Below are 22,529 nucleotides of genomic sequence, written 5' to 3'. Positions count from 1 at the left end.
ATGTATGTTAAAGTGTAAGTTAAGCTACTGTGGATCTCTGATTTCTAATAACAATGTAAAGATTCTTAAAATACTGACCATATTTAATTTGAGTTCAAAAGCTACTTCTGCTAGTATCTCATTCATTCTAAGAAATAACTCTATTTTTTTCCTAGCACAAGCTTATATTTAAAAGCATAAACTTCTTTTAATTCTTGCTTTGAGAAAATAAAATATGTTTTCATAGCATGCTGTACAGCCTTACTGTAATGCAAAAAGAGGCACTGTCCTGGAAAAGGGTTTCTAGCACACCAGAGTTCCACTAATTGCTATTTTCTGTAGTCTTTTAAAATTAAGTATAGAATATGCATATTATGGTAGACAGATAAATATCCAACACTTTAAATTCTCACTAATTATCTGAGTCCTATTTTAGAACCAGTGAGTAACTAATGCTTTGGATGATGTCTATAACAGTCAATTGCAAACTACCAAATAGCAGAGCCAGTCCAGAAGTTTTCCACACAATACTTATGTGTTCCCATATAATCTGTCGACAATGAAACTGGAAAGAAAACCCAAAAACAGGTAAATTCTGTTATTTTTCTCAGTCAGAATCAAACAAAAAATATTGGGTTAAATTTTTGAAACATCCTTTTTTTTTTTCCAGCTCTCATATTTTCCTCCCTTTTTTGTAAATGTAAGGTTAAAACTAAATATCCTCCTCACATATGACTAAAATAGGCTCCAAAAAAGTAAGCCAAACTTTGCTTCCACTCAAGCAAGTTTCTACATACACAGCAGCAGATCTTCAACTATTATATTATTTGCTAAAGGAAAAATGCCGCTTACTAACTACAAAGAGGAGGGAAAAAAGCACTGGTTCTGAAAATCGATTATATCAATGTTGTTACTTTGTTAAAGAGAAAAATCCACTGCATGGTCTTCATAAAACTGAAATTTATGTTTTTTAAAGTGTTCCTCTCATTATAAAAATTATTTCTGGATGTCTTAAAATCAAGAAGGAAAATATATATGCACTTTTTTTTCCTAGCTTGCTTTGGGTCCTAGATAAGATAAAGGCAAACAGAGCTTTATATTCCCTAAATATAATTGTTCCTTAACAATAATTGGTTGTCCATTCATTTAATGTGGCCATCTCATCCCTCCACTGCAGATCAAAACAAGAATTACTAAGTAATCAGGCTATGGTTTAGAAAATCCAAATCAAAAGCACACTTGTTACAGAGAGGGTATGGGTTACTTAACATCCTCTTCAAATCAATTTTCTCAGGGTAGCATGGGCAACTTTGGTTCTTGCCAACAATGCACCAACTATGGACGCAGGATTCATGAAACCTGGTATTAGGTGTATTGTTAAGGAATCTTTCAAACACAAAAAAGGCCCAATGCTTACATCTGCAAACCCAGTAAACCATCAACAGACAATTTAATGGCTGACTATAGATACTGCCTTGTTTTATAACCAAGCAGTTTCAAATTTCTTAAAATACTTAGACTATTCGGAATTATTTTAAGGGTGAATCTAATATCCTGATCATCCAGACTGGTCTTCATATTTTCCATCTCGAAAAAGCCAGGATACTTTTATGAACTGCAGAAGTGGGTGATTAGTAACATTGTTCCAGCAGTTATGCGATAGTTTCATTTTAGCTTCTGGAATGCAAAATGCTGAGTTTTTTGTTATCCCTGAGTATGAGTCAGTGGGTTTTCTGTCAGGCTGTAGGGTACATGCCATTGTTTGAGAGGGATTTCACATCTGCCTTAAAACTACCCAGCAAACACAGCCCCAGGCACAGTTGGAGGAAATCCTCTGCACTACGCAGGAGGGGAGCCTGAATCAGCAGACCTGACTGATGGGTCAGCATGCCTGGTCTAACATTCTGACAGGCACACCCACAAAGACTGTGCACCAAGTACCTGAAAGGTGGATTTAGGCCCAAAACTGTAAGATTACAGCCACTCCTGCATCAGCTTGTCTGCCAAAAGTCTGCATGGCGTCAATTTGTGTCACAGAACTGAAAAATAGTTTGTGTTCCTATTTTTACCTTTGTGCTGTGCTGTTTCTGAACATGGTTTTGGTTCCCTTTTTTCTCGGTACTTATCGTCATTATTATTTTTTAATGCAGCATAACAGAGGAGAAAACAACAGTTTTCCAATTATATGGAAAGGATATCCATGATTACAGGACAGCTGTTAGGTATTTTCAGTGATTCCTTCTTTGTTTATATCCACAAAGACTTTTTGCCAACAGACTGCACAGATGTCATTGGGCAAATTTTTGTTGTTATGCCACTGATGTAAAACTGTCAAGATCAAATTTACGGGAAAAAAAAGGAGCCCAAACCCAGCAAAATATTTGCTTAGAGTCAAGGGTGCATAAACACATTTTAACTGCCATCAAAGATAAGGACAGCATGAAAATGGCTACAGCTGTCTTGGTTTACTAATGCCAGAATGCACAGCTACCAAGGAATAATTAGAATCTTATTGCTGATGCAAGAACTTTAGCAATTGTCTGCTTGATATTAAGTAACTAGACATAAGATGATTATGTCAGCATAATTCTCTTATTTGAAAGGGGAACATAGGAGGACACAAAAAGCAACAGACAAGAAGAGTCTTTCAGAGACTTTGGGGAAGGAAGAAACTTGCCTTCTTATGGCAATTAGGAAAATTATGCCATCTCTTGCACATAGGGATCTGCCTGTTGGAAACACCAGATCAGGCCTGGTATATGTCAATAGCTCCTACATTAAGAGTGTTCTCCCAATAATAAGATTGATGAGGGAATTCAATAGTTTGCCTGTGGCACAAGAGTGGTTCTTCTTAAGGAAAAGAAAGGTTTTCTACTGCAAGAGTATCCAGTACTCTTACTCTGGGTTCTCATCAACCCAGGGAAATGAGATTCAGGAGCTCACTTTCAGTCCTTGCAAGTGGTATCTGGGGCAATGTACCCTGGCACTTAGAGCAATGGTGGAAGCCGTGTAGTCAGAATAAATCTCTGCAAAGTCTCTTCCCATCGGTCCCATAGTACAACACATAAAAAAGCAGTGTTGCAGCAAAATCCACAGAGTCATCAGACTCTTTTCTGTCATAAAACCGTAAAAGATTACTTGTGTGAATATGTTCTTCACCAATACTTTTGCCTGGGTAGAATGTGAATTTTCTTTATGTTTGTCCAGGATTTCTGTCTGACTAGCAGCCCACTCAGAGCTACTGTACTGGACTCAGTTTGGTGTACCATCTGACCAGAAATTCCAGGGATTCCTCAAAAGCACGTAGATCAACCACATAATGCATCTTCTGTAAGTCCAACACTTCTTGGAGGTATTGCAGATATTGCAGATATATAAATCAGCTGTTCCTTTAAGTGTGAGATTTATTACCCATACATTGTATAGTCAATTAATCCAAAAGCACATAGCTCTGATGAAAAATTCTTGGCAGAAACTTAACATTCTCATGTTACTAATACTGTTCAGTTTTATTCTGTTGAAGTATTTTATTTAACCAGCTAAATTCCCCCACAAATGTATTTTGAAGATATAACTACAAAATTTGTTAGCTCTAATTTAGAGGTTCTCACTTTGTGTCCTCTAGCAGTAGAAATGAAAAGGTTTTTTTAGTGTTGAAAAGCTCCAGTTTAATGAGTATTTGGTAGCCAGGTTTCAGTCTCCCAAGACCTGTTACACATAACACACACAGTCTCAGAGAGTTGACAAGAGATGCTAACATTTTTGCAGACTCTTCTTGGTTTAGGGGGCTTCTGGATAGGGGATTAAATACCACTTGCTGCATTTTAGCAAAAATTTTATTCTGAGGAATTTTATTCAGGAGGACATGGGGCCCTTTCAGCTACAGACACTTAACATTTCTTTGACTGGCATGTTACACCTTTTGAGATTTGGCTGATTCTTTTGCTTCTGCAAAACAATGCAATAAATCTAATTGTTCTGTATAATAAGACTAAACAAAGTTCCTTTCTGTAAGAAGATGTGTCAGCTTGGCCTACCTATAGCAAAGCTGAGTAGCTGTGGCTCCAAAAGCAGTTCATAACCTGCTTTCAACACTGCTGGTTGTCAACCATATTCATACTTTAAGTATGAGGACACTTGCTGCTACAAAAGGAGATGAAACTAAACCTGCAGTTTGAAGGAAACAAGAGCTCACTGGAGTAAAAATCTTAGTCTTTGGCAATAGTCAAAATGAAAAGAGAAACTCCCCCCAAGTAACAGTATAGCCTGCTAGAGTGAGAAATCATGATTATCAGAAAGAATTATAATGTTGTTTTGATATGAAAGTACTTATTTATTTTTAACAATTATGTCAAGTCTTTTTATGTCTCATCTCCTTCAGGTGCATAAATGGAGAACTGAAGACTAGCTCAGAAGTTATGGAATTAAATGAGCTGTACAAATACAAGTTGTAAAATGGCTAAATATCAAAATTCAGATCAGCAATAAAAAAAAAAACAACCAAGTAAGAGGACCTACAGCTACACAATGTAAAAGGGTTTCATATGTAGAGGTAGGTCGTGAAGAGATCAGCCTGCTACATACAGAGTAAAATCTATCAAATAGAAAATCCTAACACTTGCCAATTCCAATTTTACCTGAAGTTACCTACCTAAAGAATAAATTAAATAATAAACATTATGGCTAGATAACCCCCAATTTCAGTTGCATAACTCAGTTTATAGATCAGGAGGAACCTTTTGCATGTCATATTTAATAAACACATATTTAGAGGAACTTATTCATACTGTAGTTGGAAGATCTCTTCAAATTCAACAGCTAATGGCCTTTCTTGTAATTTGTTTCAGGGAAGTTCTTATTTGCTCTTCTTCTTCCCTTTAGGAAACAAAACTAAAAAAAACCCCCTAATACAAGGCAAAAACAATAGAGAAAAGGACATACTATGGTGTTCTTCCCAAGAGAGGCTTGTGGACTACTCTGAAAGTGATGTAATTGTAATAATTGAGAGCATTTCTCACAGGGACAGGGATCTCCACCAGCAAATGTTGATGGTGAGATAAAGAGAAACAACCCACACCTGCAGCAGTGTGACTAACTGTTGGCAAAACTGAGACAGTTATTTCAAAGTAATAACATCCTATGGTTCCATTTTGCGTGGTTAGGTTTGAATAACAGATTGTCAAACTGTAAAACTCAGACACAAAATGTCACTTTTACAGCATCTGACACAGGAGAGTGTTAGTCCGTCGTGCACCCTCTAAATAATCAGTAAACCAAATGTAGTAAACGGTTATAACACCAAGATACAACTCACCAGACCCCTCACATCCTATCCTTAGAAAATTAAATTGTCTACTGATAGAATTAATGCTACCAAAAAAAAAAAATATTAAAGTTTGTTTTGAGACTCAAATTACATGTGGTGACCACATGGCTAAAGCTTTGGGAGCAAGTTTTCTGAAACTGGTGGAGGCAGTTTACTCTTTAAGCCTTAGAGCTGCTCTTATGAACTTTCAGAAAGGTACATTTGGCTGCACCGCTTTGGGATGCCACTTGAGTACATAACCACACTACTAAAGGATTTTCTTAACAACTCTTTCTTCAGCACAAAATACTGTAGCTTAAACCTTTAAACCCTTTTTTTTCTAAATGAAATTATATCAAACTCAATACATATATTTGCTTGAGTTGCCAACAGTGATTAAAGATTCTACTTTTTTTCCAATAGACAAATATTTGACACCCACTGAAGGGTCAAAACCTCTGTAATGTGAGTTCTCTCTGTGATCACATTCATAAACCATGGATTTGGGATTGTGGAAGCCTGATGATGACAAAGATAATGCAAGACTGCCCTTAGCATGTATTTGTAGAGTTAACTCCTACATCTTTACATAAAAGTTACTAAAAATAATAATAAAAAAAACTGTGATGGGACATGGTTTTAAAGTTTATGTTTGGTTTGGTGCAGGGGGATTTTTTTAAAAAGCAAACAAAATGCACAATTCAACTAGAGTAAAAGGCTGTTTCTGTGAAAGATTAATCTCTTTCCTTAATCCAAAAAGTAGAATTCTGAAGGAATGTGCATTACTCCCTGTGAAACTTGACACAGTTTTGCTACAGATTTCAACTGAAGGAGGACTCAATTCTTCTTCTCTTAAGAGAAAAAGAGAAACCCTTAAAAAAAATTCCCCCAAACCCCAGAAAGCATGCAACTATTGAACAAACTGGTATTTTGCAATATAAGTTTAAATAAATTAACAAAAGATTAACCTACAGAAGATAATGACACAGCATCATTAGATCAATGTTATGCATTTCTCCACCCTGCAGCCTTGACTTTAGGGCTGTCTGTGACCATAAAAGTGACAGAGCTCCTTCTATGCCATGCAGCCCTTCTGGCATGCACAGGTCAGTGGTCTCTACACATCCCTAAATGAGAAGCCTGATGGTTCCTGACTTCACCTTGACCTACTGTCCAACATGATCCCTCTCCACTGTGCCTATGCACTATGGGTTGCTTTTTTTCAGTAGACTGAAAGTAAAGTCTGAATTTGAGTGGGAAAGCCAAAACTGAATGGGCACACATTCAGTAACATGGACACTTTCTAATACATATCCTTAACAGAACTTTGTTACCACGTTAGCTGCAAAATGAAGAGATAATTAATTTTAAAATGGTAGCACAGCCCTCTCTTGTATGATGCTGTTATCAGATCAATCGGTATATGTTATTTGCAATAGTTGTTTCAACTTTCCTTATTGATTTTTATGTCTTCCAGATTGTTAATTTTAATACTATTAGCCTCCACATGAAATGCACGAGTATTTTGTCATGTAAATGAGAACAAAGGTAAGAATCAAGTCATACAGATGCAAACCCCAGTATTGATTTACTATTAATACTGGAAGATCACCATCGAGACAATTCCATAAAATAATACATCTGCATTGCTGCTAAGTGGGAGCTTTAACATCTGGATCATATTATTCCGAATTTTCCTCATCCACCCATCATAGCAAGAGGAATTTCCTGACAAATTAGATTGCTGCCCAAAGGTAAAATGTTTTTCTCATTACCTACATCAAATGAGCTCAAAAGTTCGAGAAGTGAAGTCAGCATCAGCGTCATAGACAGCTTTCCCATTTTTTAATTATGCAGATTAAGTAGGTCATACAAGCACCAACTGGAAAACATCCATCTGTCCTCTGCTTCCCTCACAACACTCCCTGCAGTTTGAAGAAGTAAGAATGCCTATCGCCAGCAAATTCAACAGAAGAGCATTATCCCACTATCCTTTCCATCTTTTAGCATATAGTGAAAACTGTATACATAAAGAAAATATCTGTGTAACAATTAGATTTATTGTAAGAGATTGACCATACCAGAATTTATTAACTTGGCAACACAAGCTAACTGGCTCCCTAAAAATCTAGTTTCTTCTGATGTACGCATATTCAAATACCCCAAAATATATGCATTGAAGAAACAAAAAATCAGGCTGTTTGGTTTTTTTAAAGGTTTAATTAATAAGCTTACCTTTGACAGTACATTGAAAATTGGCAGGAATTTCTAATTTAAGTATATTAACCAACATTATTTGCAAGATTTATCTCATTACTTAGATACAGAAATCAATGCTGTCATAACTATGCTACTTCATTTTTCAACTATATTCCCAAGTAAGTTCTTATTCCATGACTGCTACATGATACAAGTTATATAATCAGTAAAATGTGCAACCATCTATGGTACCAGAAGTAAGGCTTTTGTTTTTGATCTAACTTTCTATCTTAAATATTTAAGATGTCTATTAAGCTAGAGTAGAACAACTTTGTTCCCATAAATCATATTTAATTTTCACCAGTGGACAGCTTCCAATGGCTAGAAAATTGCCTTATAAGAATCAGCTGAGTACCTGACAGTCAAAATTTCCTCTGGGAAAATACAGAGTCAGAATACTAATAAGCTTTTTCCTTCCTTCACCATTTGATATGCTAGACTCCTGCCTTTATGTTGAGAAAAATGGATAGCATAGCCTAGGATAGGGTAGAACGTTTTTTCAAGGATAGTAATTCTCTGACTACTATTCTTTGTTGCCACCCCACATCCCAGAGTACATAATACAGTTGCAAGCATATAATTGCCTGCACCTCAATAACTGCAATATTTATGACCCAAATGGAGAAATGAGAGCATTTTTTGAACACAGATGCAAACCTTTTGAAAATCAGATTTTTACAAAGCAAATTAGCAGAACACAGACTCCATGTTTATTTTTTATAATCTCAAATAGCAACTGAGGAAAAATCTTTTTCTCTAATCTGCTTCCTCATCATAAGGAAGTTAAGCTCAAACTGTCAGAATGGCTACCTTCTCTCTCACTCACTGACACTCTCCCTCACCCCCTTTCTCTACCCCCCCTCCTCTATGCTAGGCTCACATCCATGTTACTTTATATGTGGCCATCTGGTGAAGGGCAATCCCTTCCCTCTTGCCAAAATTATCCACAGCTGAGCCTTAGTTGCTTTGCTGCAACGTTTTTTGCTCTGGCCTCTTTGAAATAGGAGCCTTCCCCAGCATGCCTTTTTTTTTCAGGAGATGTTTTACATTCTCGATAAGCCTGGATAAGGCTCTTTTGGAAGGTACAGGCTGTTGCTGTTTCTCTTGCATCTAGTAAGTAGTTGCTGCTTTTTATTTTTTGTTCTTTTTGAGAAAGCTAATGAATGCCCTTTCCATTTAGGGCTGATTTTATGCTCCCTTTGACCTTCATTTCCTTTTTCTTTCGAAAAGAAACCAAGCTATTCTTTTTTTACATGTTTGCAAAGCACTTTGAAGGGGAGGGTGGGAGTCAATCATTGCAAATCCTTTGCTTTACTTCTACTAACAGGACTGTGCAATTCTCTCTGGGTTCTTGCTATGTCTGAGAATAGCATGACTACCCAGAGCAGGGGTGTATATACAGGCAGAGACCCACCATGACCTCAAAGAATCATACAGAAAGGTTTGCCAGCAGTTGCTGCCCTCTAAGCCATGATATGGAGGGCTGGTTACTTGCTTTGTTGAGCTCTTGGGACAGAAAATAAAAAAGAAAGCAGTTTTTGATCAGAGAAAAGGAGCCTTAGCTTTACTCCTCCCATCGAAACTAGCGTGTTCTACCTCTTCATCTGATTTCCCTTCTCTTCTGCTCCTAATGATGCAAGGATGTTGTTAAAGGCAGGAGAAAGCATTTGGTTTCTTCTCTTTTGGTATTAGACACTGTTGTGTGTAACCTGTATGTGAACTATACTGGCATAAAATAAGTAGTCAAAAGCTGGATGGCAAGTAAAAAACATGTGTAAGCAAGCAGAAGTAGAAGGCTGTTTTGTCTTTAGTGAGTATGTGGTTGTTTTTCAAATTTTGACTTATTTAAATGTTTCCTACCAAATCAAACAAAAATTATATGCACATGAATGCAAGCATAATAACTGCCACCTGGAAGAACTGTAATGCAGAAGTCTAGACCTGCCTGTACTTAGGGGAGTAGTATATTTTTATTTTTTTTCTGCTTGTTTTCATCTCAAATGGACAATTTCCCGTATGCATTAACTAAGTTGTTTAAGTCCTAAATGCAACCATCTTTACATTTTCTGCTCCTGGATCAGAAGGTTTCCTTATCTGATGCAAAAATGTACGCTAGTTGTTTTTCATTTATCTCATTAATCATTCAACTTTGTTTCTTAATGCTTGCCCTATTTGCTAGTCTTTGAAATACAGTGGATCAGATTTTGGCAATTATTATACTGGTAGAAATTTGTAACCTTAGCATTGCTATATGGCACGCTGTTGAAGAAAGTGAGCTCATGCAAGGGGATCAACAGCGTGTTAGAAAACTATACAAGAGTATCTGGATATGAAACACGAGAGCAGTTACTACTTAACACGCAAACTTGGAAGTTGTTTTGGTGACAAACACTCACACTCCTAAGTTAACTAACATGGAATAAATTCAATAAACCATCTACTGCCATAGTCACACTGTGAGCAATGTTTGCTTTTGTAAAGTAACTTCACATATAGAAAGACAGAAAGGGTGAGGAGACATTACTCCCCCAGCTGAATAGACCGTGAAGCAGAACCGCCAAAACTCAGTGCAAAGTGAACTTCCGCTTTTGGTGCTACAATTTTTACTGACAGAGGTTCTGCTTTGGTTCCTCTTTTGCTGGAGAAGGAACCTTTGCTGCTGTCACGCAGCTATGCACTGAAAACCGAGGCTCCAACATGTTTCTGGTGCAGATATTTTATTTTAAAATGCACTACAAAAACACAAAAACCATCACAAAGTCTTATTAAAGTGTTGTGATGGTTATAGTTTTATTGGATCCTCCCTAAATGATACTAAAGACATTTAAAAGTATATTTTTTCCATATTGCCTAGATCACCTCTTTGATCTGACTGGCTCCTGTAAATTAATTGTTGGGAATGAAGCTTCAGCTGATGAAGACTGAGTTACACAAGTAACAGGACTATAAGAATTACAAGCTAGAGGCTTTTTTTTCTTTTGACAGTGGTTAATTCTCTGAGGTACAAACTAACTAACTTTAAGTACTGCTAAGGAGGATAATGCCAAGGCAACACAGCGTGCATGCTTTTTAGAATCCCATAGGCTTTCCCAGGCAGACAGTGAGTTGCTTGTTTGTTGAATGTGTTCCAGCACTGATATGATACCAGTTTTTTGCAAAACATTTTCAATGGAAAACAAAGATATGGACAGCCTGAGTGACTTCAGTCACTTCAGTGTTGCATTCTTTATTCTAAATGTCTGTCAAAATCAGCAAGGCAAAAACTGATAGGAAAAAAATACTTGAAAAACTCCTAACAGAGATGCTAACATGAACATAAAATGATTAAAACACATAGCAGACAGGTCTAGAAGAGAACATAATGCTAAAGTAGCATTGTGTATGATTATACAACGTGTTCTCAGGTTTAGCAGTGTGTGTTTGTAATGACAGTTAGCAATATGAAGCTAAAATCTTCAATGAGCTGCACTGTCTGTGACTTCATTAGATACTTCACCGGTATATATGTTGCCATGATTAATGCTTCGTCCCTATTCCTAACTCTGTAAAGTATAACTGAAGAGCCTGTTTCACAATCTCTGCACTGCAATTTTATGTCACTGTGAAAATCCTCTCACAGTAAAGCTGTCATAGATCAGGCTAGTTTTATATCCTGTACTAAAAAGGTTTCTGTAAATTGTATCAAGGTTTCATGCTTTAGAGTTTAGCAGACCTGTCAAACCAGGGAGTATGATGCTTCACAATCTGAACAGCACCTACCAAAAGACAAAGTATTGATGATGAAATTTACTGATGTCACTGTTTTTAGGAAGTTCAGTTACCAAAAACTGCATTTCAATCTATAGATGGCTTAGGACTCTCATGAGCTGATGAAAGTGGAAGAACAAAGAAGCTACTTGTGTGCTTAAAATTCTGTGAGTTTGTAACACCTATGTAATCTCCATTACTTGTTTAACGTTTCCTTTAAATTCACAAAAAAATTGCTTTTTAAGGACATCCTTTCTGAGATGTCTTACTTTTTTTTTTTTAAACTATTGAATAGGGAGGTCAGCGGTGGAAAACAGACTACTCTAGTTTTCTCAGGCTTGCAGATAAGTCTGTGGCAGAGAGAAGGAAGTGAGCTGAAGCACCACAAGCCCCAGTTTTAGCACCTTAACCACAAAACAAGCTTTCTCTCTAATTAGGCATGTGCCTGAGTAACTTGATGGATAGGGGCCTTCAATTCTTTCAGTAAGCCCTCTGTAGCAATACTTCATCTAGATAAGGGTAGTGCCTTTGTTCTCTTACCTAGTCCATTATTAGACGGTTTTTTAAAACTATAAGTCTCTTCCTTAAAAGTTTTAACCTACTGAAGGCTGACAACAGCATCACTATGCATACCCAGAAAATGAAATACAAGTTTTTTTCACTTCATATATAAAAGCTATTTTCTACCTGACCAAAAGTCATGGCTTGCTGCTTTCCACAGAGGCTCAGTTGTCTTGCTAGATGTAAACCCTGAAGACTATGTCGTGACTCCCAACTGCAACTTGTGACAAATCTTGTCTTAATGACTACAACTCCAAAACTGCTCTTTTTAACGAGCTATTCACATTGGTGAACAACAGTGGTTTTGCTGCCACTGAACAAGCACAATCTAGGCAACAGCCCAGGCTGCAATGAGATCAAAAACCATTTCCATATGCATCACTTCACAGCCATGGTGCTTTGCATGCATTTTCCAATGTTGCAATCTGAAATGAAAATACCCATACTATCAAAAAAAAGAAAAAAAAAAAAGGTCTAGACTGATTTGTTATACCTGGAGGTGACAGTAACCTTATGTATAAGATACTTTAAGAGGAAATAGGTCAGTGTTGTTATATATGAAGATTTAAGGTAAGAAATTAATTGAGACTACTTAGTCTTTATAACTGTAACTATTATCCTGAAAAATAAAATGTGGAGTAGAGTAATGGGAAGAGAGTTGTCTCCTTTTCTTTTTTTTCTTTTTTTTTTCCTTTTTCTAGTAACTGAGTCCTGAACATAAATACAGCCACAGATACACAGAGCCTGTGAATTTCAAGCAGACATTTTATAATCACAGATATGAGCCCAGCACAATCTTTTAGTCCAAGGTAAATGCAAACTCAGAAGAGGGGTTAAACCCCTGTTTCTGATTCCTTCCCTAGAAAATGAGAATTGTAGCTGGTATTTGTCTTCCTTCTATAATTAATAAAACTTTCCTTGAGCCCCTAAGTAAGGAGGGGATTGTCCTAGAGCTATAAATCACTCTCCATCATATCTAAAGCTGAGCAAGCTTCTGTGTTCGATCAGAGGCACATCTCCTTGCAGTAAGAATCTTGTTCTTCATCTGAGCTTGGTTCAGATCACCCTGGATATTAATTTTCCTCTTACCTGGAGGTTTCTGGGCCTACATTTCAGGACTCAACAGCACCTCCTGGCTTACACATGTGTGTATGCACCGAGTGCACCCCAACGGCACCCTGAAATGAAGCTAAAGAGGCAAACATGCACTGTCTCCCTTCCTCTTCCATGCTCTGGTCCATGTGGGGAGAAACACCATAGCTGGAAGGGAGCTGCAAGATGTTCTGTTCGATGCCTGCCCCGGATGATTTGCAGATCAAGACCCTGTGCCATGGTGGCTGATGGGCAGTAGCTACTTTGTTCAGATGCAGCCAGTGTTAAACAGCTGGGACCTAGATCTGAGCAAGGCACTATGCAAAAGCCTGGAGCCACTCTTTGCTGCTGTTAATTGCTATCCCATGTTAGCCAAACTTTGAATCCGATTAAAACTTCTGACTTTGCAGAAATCTGGATACAGGTTTTAAACAAGTGGCTCTTTCCAATTTTTTCTTGAAGAGCAAATGTGCAACAGTAGCCACGTTTTTTTCCATTTAGAAAGAAATAGCCAGATGATGGATGCTGAGCATAGATGTTGCAACGCTGAAGTGCGTAGCGATACCAGTGCTGAACATCTCTTTTCCCAGCTCTATGCAGGTACCACAGAGTACCACACCTCTGCCGACAGAGTGCTTGAGTTAAGCATCTCGGAGCAGCCCGTCGGTGTCCCTCTTGCCGTAATCAAGGGTGCCCCCTTACGGGGAGCGCACCGGGCGTGCTGGCGCGGCAAGCCCAGCACTGGAGATAGCGTGATTAAGATAATAGGTAATTAAGCAACTGGGAAAAGGTAAGGCGGCAGCAGCAGAGAGATAACAAGCTTTTCCTCCTGGCCCTCCCCCACCCGCCCCCCGGCGATGGAGGCATTAAAATGGTGGTTAAAGGCCGTTTCTTTATGTTAGACTTGCAAGGACAGGAAGAGTTATATTTATCGCACCTAAAGGAAAACATTGTACTACAACAGCAATCTCGGTAATCATCACTGTAAAGCTGTTCCCTACTTTGTTTTTCTGAGGAGCCGATTAAAGCCGTCAAGTTTTTCAAGAAAAAAAAATTTTAGTAACTACACTTCTGTGAACAAAATGTTATATGTTTCTGGTGTTGCTATAAACATACAATTCATTTAACAAAACATTTGCAAGCAATACATAAATTAACTAATTTCCATTGTTCCTCTGGTGATAATAAATCATTTTCCTGAAACAAATTCAAACAAAATATTATAATTTCACGTTGAACAACAGCCAAATGAGTTTTCTTCTCTTCACCCTCACCATCCCTTCTGTCCTGTGAGCTGCTAGATGTGTTGCTAAATTCCCTCTGCCCCTCTTGCCTGGAAACTGCTTAGAAGCTTGCAGGTACACCAAGAATAGCGGTCATGCAATTTTGACAGCGGTGATATATAATGGGGTGCGGTTAATGAATTCCTTCAGGGTGACTGACCAACAAGGATGATGGTGTATTCTAGAGTCTTACAGTTATAGGATAACTCGAGCCAAAAGGGACCTTGTCATTATCTGGACCAACCTCCATTGCAAAACAGAGTGAAGGACATCAGGTTGCTCAGGGCTGAGTCCAGCTGAATTATTAATATCTTCATAGATGGGTATTTCACTGCCTCTCTGGGCCTCTTGTGGCAAAAAATTCTCTTTTTCTTCAATATATGGGCACAAAATCACTGCAACAAAATTAGCAAGCTGTGGCTTAAACAAAATGTCTTCTAGATTTAATCAAAAAGGTCTAGGTCTGATCTTTCAGCTACTCTAAATGGGCAGCTATACAGGTATACCATAAAGTCTGTGGTATAACTCACACAAAAAGGCTGAAAAGTGGACTTTGAATGCTCACAGTCTGAAGGAAGTATTTCTGATTCCAAACTGATTTGTCTTGTTTTTCCTCCAAAATCTTCCTATTCTGTAAATGTCTTTAAATTTTTCATAAAAATTCAAAAACTCAAGGGGATAATTTCTTTCTCATTTTTACAAATGTTTGTTTTTTTTTTGTTTTTTTTTTTAGTTGAAATGTCCATATGTGACTGTGGTCGTTATGGTTAGTACAACTTGAGGTGTATACTGGCTTTTGCCATGTACACCTTAGCCCTATGAGTGATGTGCCCTTGCATTTTGCTCCTGAATACTGAGGGATATGTTACAGTTTTACCATCTGCCTTAAAGAAGTGTATGGCACTTCGTATTCATCTAAGGGAGAAACAGGGAATGCAAGTCATCATTCCCTTGGGGAAAGATGTACACTTTTTGAAGGATTTAGTACAAAACATACAGCTACACCTAGCAGAAACTTCAAAGCCATCTAGTTGTCCAACTGCAGTTTTGCTTCCTCAGCTCCCTTTGCTGTTTCTGTCAGAAAAAGTATGAGACAAGTAGCTCCTGATCCTCATATCTTTGAGCGTCACAAGGATCAAATTGAGAGAACAAGGGAAAAGAAAACACCTCACTAAATTTTTGGAGCGTCAAGTAAAAATATTGACAGTCTAAGTCGGCAAATACGGTAAAACAGAGACTTTCTTTTGTCGTTCAAATGTGTGGTAATGTACTTTTACAACAATACCCATCACACCTCTGTAATGAGATAATCTCATTAGAGCTGAATTAAATCACAACAATTACATTATATAAGTCAAAGCAGAGATGTGTTTCAATTCACACTACATTATTTATTTGTTTACCAGCTTGCAACTAATAGAAAACTTGTGGATTCTGAAAATGCATTCGTATCTTGCTAATCGAATCTGATTTCTCTTGTTACTATGCAATGAAACTGGAAATTGCTTGGGATAGTTTAGATCCTGCTTTTCCCAGCATTGTACACAATAATGTTTTGACTCTGTAGCAAGCTAGGGACCGCTAGTCTAAGAGGAAGCTAAGAGGAAGGCTACTGAGAAGAATAAAATTAGTTTTATTTCAAAGACAGCAGATCATTTGCCATTCTTTCATCATATGGTATTAGTATACTCCTTTTCAACTTACAGTTAAGGAAAGTACTGTAAGATGCTGCTACGTGGGTGCTGCAGCCCATGATGCAAGGTTTGAGAGAAGGAAGAACAAAAGTAGTGTGTACAGGGAAGTATGGTGGCCACAGAGAAATACAATGTGTAGAGGCAAATACCACACAGCAAGATGGTGCTGTGTGTGCAGAAGTGGGTGCAGTAACCTTGAGGAGCCCTGGCTGTAAAGGCTGGGTACATAATGTAAGGGCAAGCACTGAGGGCTGCTGTGTGACAGAGGAGCAAGAGAGAATATTGTGGGTGCTGGCAATGGGGAGAGGACAGCAAACCCCTGTTCTAATGAGTAGACAGACTAAGGTACCTGAAAATTTTATTTAGCCTCCAGGAAAAGAACACTTGAGGGATTTGGACCAGGTTAGAGACTGTAACGTCAGTTGTAATGGATGACAAGTGAACATATGACCATGTACATGACTTGCCGTCATCAGTGTCCCCTCAGTCGTGGCAAACTGACCTGGCAAAAAAGTATTTGCTAAAAATGCTGAAATCTCATCTAAACACAGTGTCTGTCAGCAGCAGACACAGATAAAAACAAGATACCATTTGCGCAGTCAACGCCTTTTTTCTGGCTGCCAGGTAAAAAGTACTTGCTAATAAGGTGTAAATCGACATTATCTACCTAAAACTTGACTGAACAGGACAAGAAAAGAATACTGCCTCAAAGAATGGGCAGAATGGCTTTTATATGAGTGGAAGAATATTTTCTTGTCACAATCCATGTGACAAATAGACACAGTCCTGTTTATTTACACTGGGGTGAAATGAAAACCTCAGAACAGACAAGCAGATGCACTGATGTGCACTTCAAGTTTCTCAGTTGGATGACTGAGAGTTTTGAGCTTTTTAATCTGAAAAAAAAATAATTTCTCCAAACACACCTGCATTGCTCATTATCACTGATCTTGTATTTTTTGCAGTGTGGTACTAATTTTCCAGTATTTGTTGTATCTTGTTTGAAACTAGATTGCAGAGTTATTAGGGGAAGGCCCATATGTTCTTATGTATGCTTTAACCACTAAACATCCAAAAATTGTGCCTGGGCTTTTTGATACTACTACAGTCCTAATGAAGAGTGATCATGATTAATGCACAGGGTTGCACAGAGAGCTACCGTCTTGCCCTTGCCAGCTGTAGAAAATTCTGTGAAAGCTGTATTAGGTCAGGAAATGGTTGAAAGTCTCTTGATGGTTTCACTTTCCAAGAAGGAAGGAAAAATGCATAGAGGCAGAGGAGGACCTAACAGTCTTGCTCTGCAGGAGTAGGCTCATAGAGGGGTGCCCAGCCCTTCTGGGCTGGCCAGGAAAGATGGGTGATGCCAAGCTGGTGGGCTGAGAAATGCGAGTACCTCTTTTGGGGCAGGAGCATTGGCTTTTGGTTTAGAGGCGCAGGCCCTTGCCTCTTCTTGTGGATGGCTGGGAAGCACGTGGCCTCCCCTAAGATCTGTGCTCTCTCATAGCCTGCAGGACAATAACACTGAAAATATGGCTCCTCATCACATGGCCAACACCAACTCTTACATGCCCCTGTACATGCACACACCCTCTCTGTCTGCACACATATACACACACAGCTGCAACTAGACAGTGCCACCACAGCCAGCCCACTCATCCTGCCATCACCAACCTCTCTCCAGCCACCCTCTGCCCTCCTCTTCCCTCCAGCCCTGCTGCTGTGCCTCCAGGACCACGTCAGAGCCACGGCAGTAGTCATACCCCCAGCAGTGGGTAGGAAGGAAGGTGTCACTGTTGGGGGTCCACCCAAGCCCACAACCTCTCGGTGGCAGCACTGGCCAGCTGGTGTTGAGAACAGACAAGGCTACACCCTGTTCCATCTACCCGAATGCTTGCATGTGCAGCCCAAACCACCACTGTTGGCTTCTCCCACATCTACTACCTGTTCAAAAGATGAGAGAGGACATATGTGTCTTTATTATTCTCCCCGCTGGGTTTGCTTCATGTGCCTGATGAGCGACTGTGGGGAAGCTGCCTGTGAGCAACCGCTTGAGCAGGTTGCTCAAAGTCTCCCAAGGCAGCAGCAAATTGAACTTCATTATTGTTCATTGTTACCAGATAATGACTTAGTTTTGTTGTATGATGCATGGGACACCAAAATGGAGGAGGCCCATGGTCTCCTGGCCCTTTCTGAGTCTGTTACTGAGGATCCTGAAGAGATGGCCAACCATGCAAGTCCCAAATTGCTGTGAAGGGGTGAACCTTTTCTAATTATTTCCCTACAAGTGCATACATTCTTAAAATATGTAGATGTTTTAATATAGTAGGTTGCATGTCATGATGTAATGCAATTTCATTATATAGCTTCCATATCAGGCATTTAACCTAGAATATGCATCAAAACCTTCACAATAAGCTTAAATCACTAAATGTTTTTCTGTTGAAAACGTCTTTGGTTTATATTTCTTACTGCTCTTTAAAATGCAACAGTAGAATCTCTTAAAAAAAAAAAGTTGGAAGTCTAAAGAGCATTTACCTCTGACAAAGCAGAAAATTCCAAGGGAAAATTTACATATGTTGTTAAACTACTTTTTCCTTTTCTTTCTTCAGTGTTTCAAGAAATAGGACTAAGCAGCCAAAATGAGACTGGGTGATAGAGGAATGTTTCTGCATAAATGAACAGCACCCATGTTCAGTACATGCATATGGTGCCTTTGTAACACTTAACAAACAAGAGGTTCAGAGCACTTGGCAGAAATCTAATCAAAAGGAAAGAGCTGCGTAAGATAGCATAAGCCAAATCACAGCAATTTAAATTATGTGCAATTCACATCAGGGGCCCCGTTTTTCCATCCCAATCTCTTGATGACCAGGAGCCCTGTCAGTTGTTAGCTTTAATCCACCAGTCGACAGAACACAACAAACACTTGAAATTTTATTCTTTGAGCTTTTCACTAAAGAACACTTTTCTGAATTTGTCTCTGTTTTCACAAACTTGCTATGCTTCAAAGGCTTGCTTTGGCCTTAGAAGACAACAGCTCTTTTTGTCTGACTAGGGTGGATTCTGGGACTCTAGAAGGTAAAAAATAATGGATTTTTTTCCTTCTTGAAACTTTTGTGGGAACGTGAGAACTGCTGAAGCTCTGCAGTGGGTCTGTCAGATAATTTTGGCAAATTCTCGACATGATAACTACAATACAATACTGTACTGGAAAGGAAAAACCATTGGGAAAAAACCCAGTAACTAGTATACTTTTTATCTCATGATGCATACAATTTACCAAGAATATAAAATAACATAAAAATATGAATGGGATACATTTATGATCAAAGAATAAAGCAGTACAGATAAAGCAAGATGGACATCAGCTTGTTTCACTATTAGCTCAAATTACTGAAAATTGTTCCCCTATACTGGCAATAAAATTTTGTTTTTCTAACTACCCCGTAAAATGCAAAAAATGGGACCTCTTCTTGCAAAAGTTGAAAGGCTATTGCTTTTAGTTGTCATTTGCCAAAATTAGAAGTGCAAATTTCTATGCACTGAAACATGCATGCAGATGTGGTGCTCTGTACATTGTCTATTTTATGTCCAGCTTCTGGATATTGTCAGATAAAACAACATTTATTTTGTGCATGTGCTCTTAAAAAGCAGCAAAACACACCAGACAAGGGAGAAATAGTAAGTTAATCTGCCATAAAGTGGGACATGAAAATGTGTTTTCTCCTCATATCTGCAAAAGTTAGTGAAACAAATCTCTTAACTACAAACAATGAAAATTCAAGAACCAATCCCCTTGTTCCCCCAGTGACGTGACTGGTTAAAGAAGAGAAAATTTTCTGAAATCACAATACAATCTCTCTTAGTAATTTTTAATTTTTTAGCTATTGGGCTTATCTTTTTCAATTTTTTTGTTTGTTTGTTTGAAAAAGGAAGTCTAAAAATTTGCATTTTATAAAATAAATCCGAGAACCCCAGAATTTGGGCACCAATAAAATGTTTTGAAAGACTGATGGCTGACCATGCTAAAGGCAGCACATGTGGACTTATCTTCCAAGACAGTACTATTTGGCGTCTGTATCACTATAGCAATGAGAGATAATTGTCATAGAGAAGCAACATTACCTTTGCCTCTGGTGGTGTTTATGTTGTCTAAGGAATCAGTGGTTTGGAAGATGGTAGTGGGAGAGTGCTGGAAAGGCCAATGGACAGCACGGCCAGTTGGACCAGGAAACTGCAAACTTAAAATCTGGCAGCTGAAGTGGTACAGAACTGCCTTTCAGGGAAGCTCAGAAAAGAGTAGGAGGGAGAAAGGTGAAGCTGGGCAATAGGGTGCTGCACTAAATAATGAAGGGCTGGGAGATAACAGGTGTGTTTCAGTCAGAATGCAGCAAAGAAATGAGCAATACACATGTACCCATGCTGGAGCTGCTATCTGGTGTAGGAAATCTATCTGAATGTCACAGAGTTCACTGAATCCAAGTTCTTTATGCTTGCTCAGTTTGTGGTTCAACATACTGTGTCTGTCACGTCAGCATGTAAAGCCTTGGTCCTGCCATCACTTGCTGAAATTTAGTGTCGCTCCTGCTGAAGTCAACAGACTGAAGCAAGGTGGCTGCAAAAGCCTTTGTAGTATGGGCAAGGAGCATGCCAGCCCATGGTGTACTGGGGAGGCAGCTGCTGAGCAGCCTAGTGCGTATGCAAAGCAGCTTCCCCAGATAAAACATGACAACTGAAGCTGCTGTGAGGCCTCTGGACAACTGCTGTATGCCTTACGTGCTGGGTCACATGCTGAAATCCATGCCATGAAGCAGTCGTGTGCATGCTTTAGTCTTGTTGAAGTCAAAGGGAATTAAACATGTCTTCAAAGCTTGGCATGTGCTCCAGCACCCCTTTGCCCGGGAGACGCACTTTCATTGTGCTGTTCTGCTGCAGGGAGCTGCATTTCTATCTCACAATGGTTTTGAAACAGCAGCAATCAAGTCAAAGGCTCATACTACTTACTGCTGCATTTTAGCTGTGTTCAGAACGGAGCACATTTCATCCAAATGTGTTTTAGGTTTTACACCTCTGAGCAGCAACTGCCGCAAAGACCCAAATTTTCAAAGAGTTACATGGGGATTTATCCAGCTAAATCCCATTATAATCAATGGGAGCCGGGTGAATAATTACACTGCAGTTCTTTCTAAATAGTGGGGAAGGTTGCCTGTTATTGCTGATTATGATGCTGACTTTTTGTAGATATAGATCCACATGTCTATTGGTAACTGCACTTAGACCACCAGGTTATTTCACATATTGGTATAGTTTCCGTATTTACTGCGCATATCGCTTCAAAGAACTGAGGTTGATGACTTCTGGTCCACTGTGTTAGCAGTCCGTCTCCTCTCCATCTCCTGTTGTTTCCTTTCACTATCTGAGTAACAAAAAATGGTGGTGTAAATAGAACTCCAACAAAGAGGTCTGTTGAGCCTGTAATGCTCCCCTGAAAGGAGGCTGTCTAGGGGATGAATGGAGCAGCCTCAGCCTAGCAGTAGCAGGGAAATGGATGACTTGGCATTGGACAGTCGCAGCCAGCAGGGTGCATATGCCCAGTGTAGTGGCAGATAATGGTTAAGCTAGTCAGTTGAAGGGCTAAATGAGAGTACATTGTCTAACCCCGTAACCGTAACTAAATCGTAACCTGAAAAGAGTTTATAAACATCTGGCTGCTAGCCCATCTCTAAAGCTTAATAGCTAAATCTGAGGTGCAGAACTTTTAAGGCTGCTAATCGTTACTTGGAAGTATTACTGTCATAAGCAGATTAATTGCATTTCAAGATTGCAGAGTGTATTAAATTGTGGTTTGAGCATCACTACTGAGTTTTCCTATTAAATTGGTTTTCACAAGATCAATATTTATGATAGACGCTATTTCCATTTGGAAATAGACACTCATTTGGAAAGACATTTTGGTTTCATGACATCTTGCCGATTTTATAGCTCTGCTAAGTATTTCATACAGAATTTTAGTCCAGTGGTATACCTTAAGTTCAATAATTACTATATTCACGTGCTCATCTGTTTAAGTTTGAATGGAGTAAGTGACACACATCTATATAAGATTTTTCACAAATTTACCAGTGCAGGAGCACATTTCCCTGTATGGTCCTGTTTTATTTTAATATTGCTATTCAGTGACAATGAAAAGCATATACTGATTAGACTAATAAGCATGTGACCTCCTCTGCAGACTAGCTTTTCAATCTTTTTATAGTTCCCATTATTAATAGGACAGCATCTATCTGCAACACATTTGTGTTGCAAATCCTTACAATAGTTGGAATAATTTTCTAATTACTTAAACAATGCAGTGCAGCAGCACCAATTGAAATTCCTGTAAGTTACAGGCTTGTTAATTGTTTCCTTTAGTAAACCTAATTTATAGGGCTGTGCAAATAGTTGCTGGGTTTAAAGTATTTTGGCAGCTGAACTGAAAAAAAATGTTATGGACTGAATGGAAACTTCATTTCTTTAGAATTGTTAGCATAGCACAAGGATTGATTTGAGGTTATAGAAACATTTTTTAACACCTGGCAAACTGTTTCATTTGGTTTTCAGGTACATTTA

This window comes from Manacus vitellinus, unplaced genomic scaffold (assembly GCF_001715985.3).
Source record: "Manacus vitellinus isolate BGI_N305 unplaced genomic scaffold, ASM171598v3 scaffold_0_pilon, whole genome shotgun sequence".
Taxonomy (NCBI): domain Eukaryota; kingdom Metazoa; phylum Chordata; class Aves; order Passeriformes; family Pipridae; genus Manacus; species Manacus vitellinus.
The sequence above is the reverse complement of the archived record's forward strand: the minus strand, read 5'-3'. Positions refer to the sequence as shown.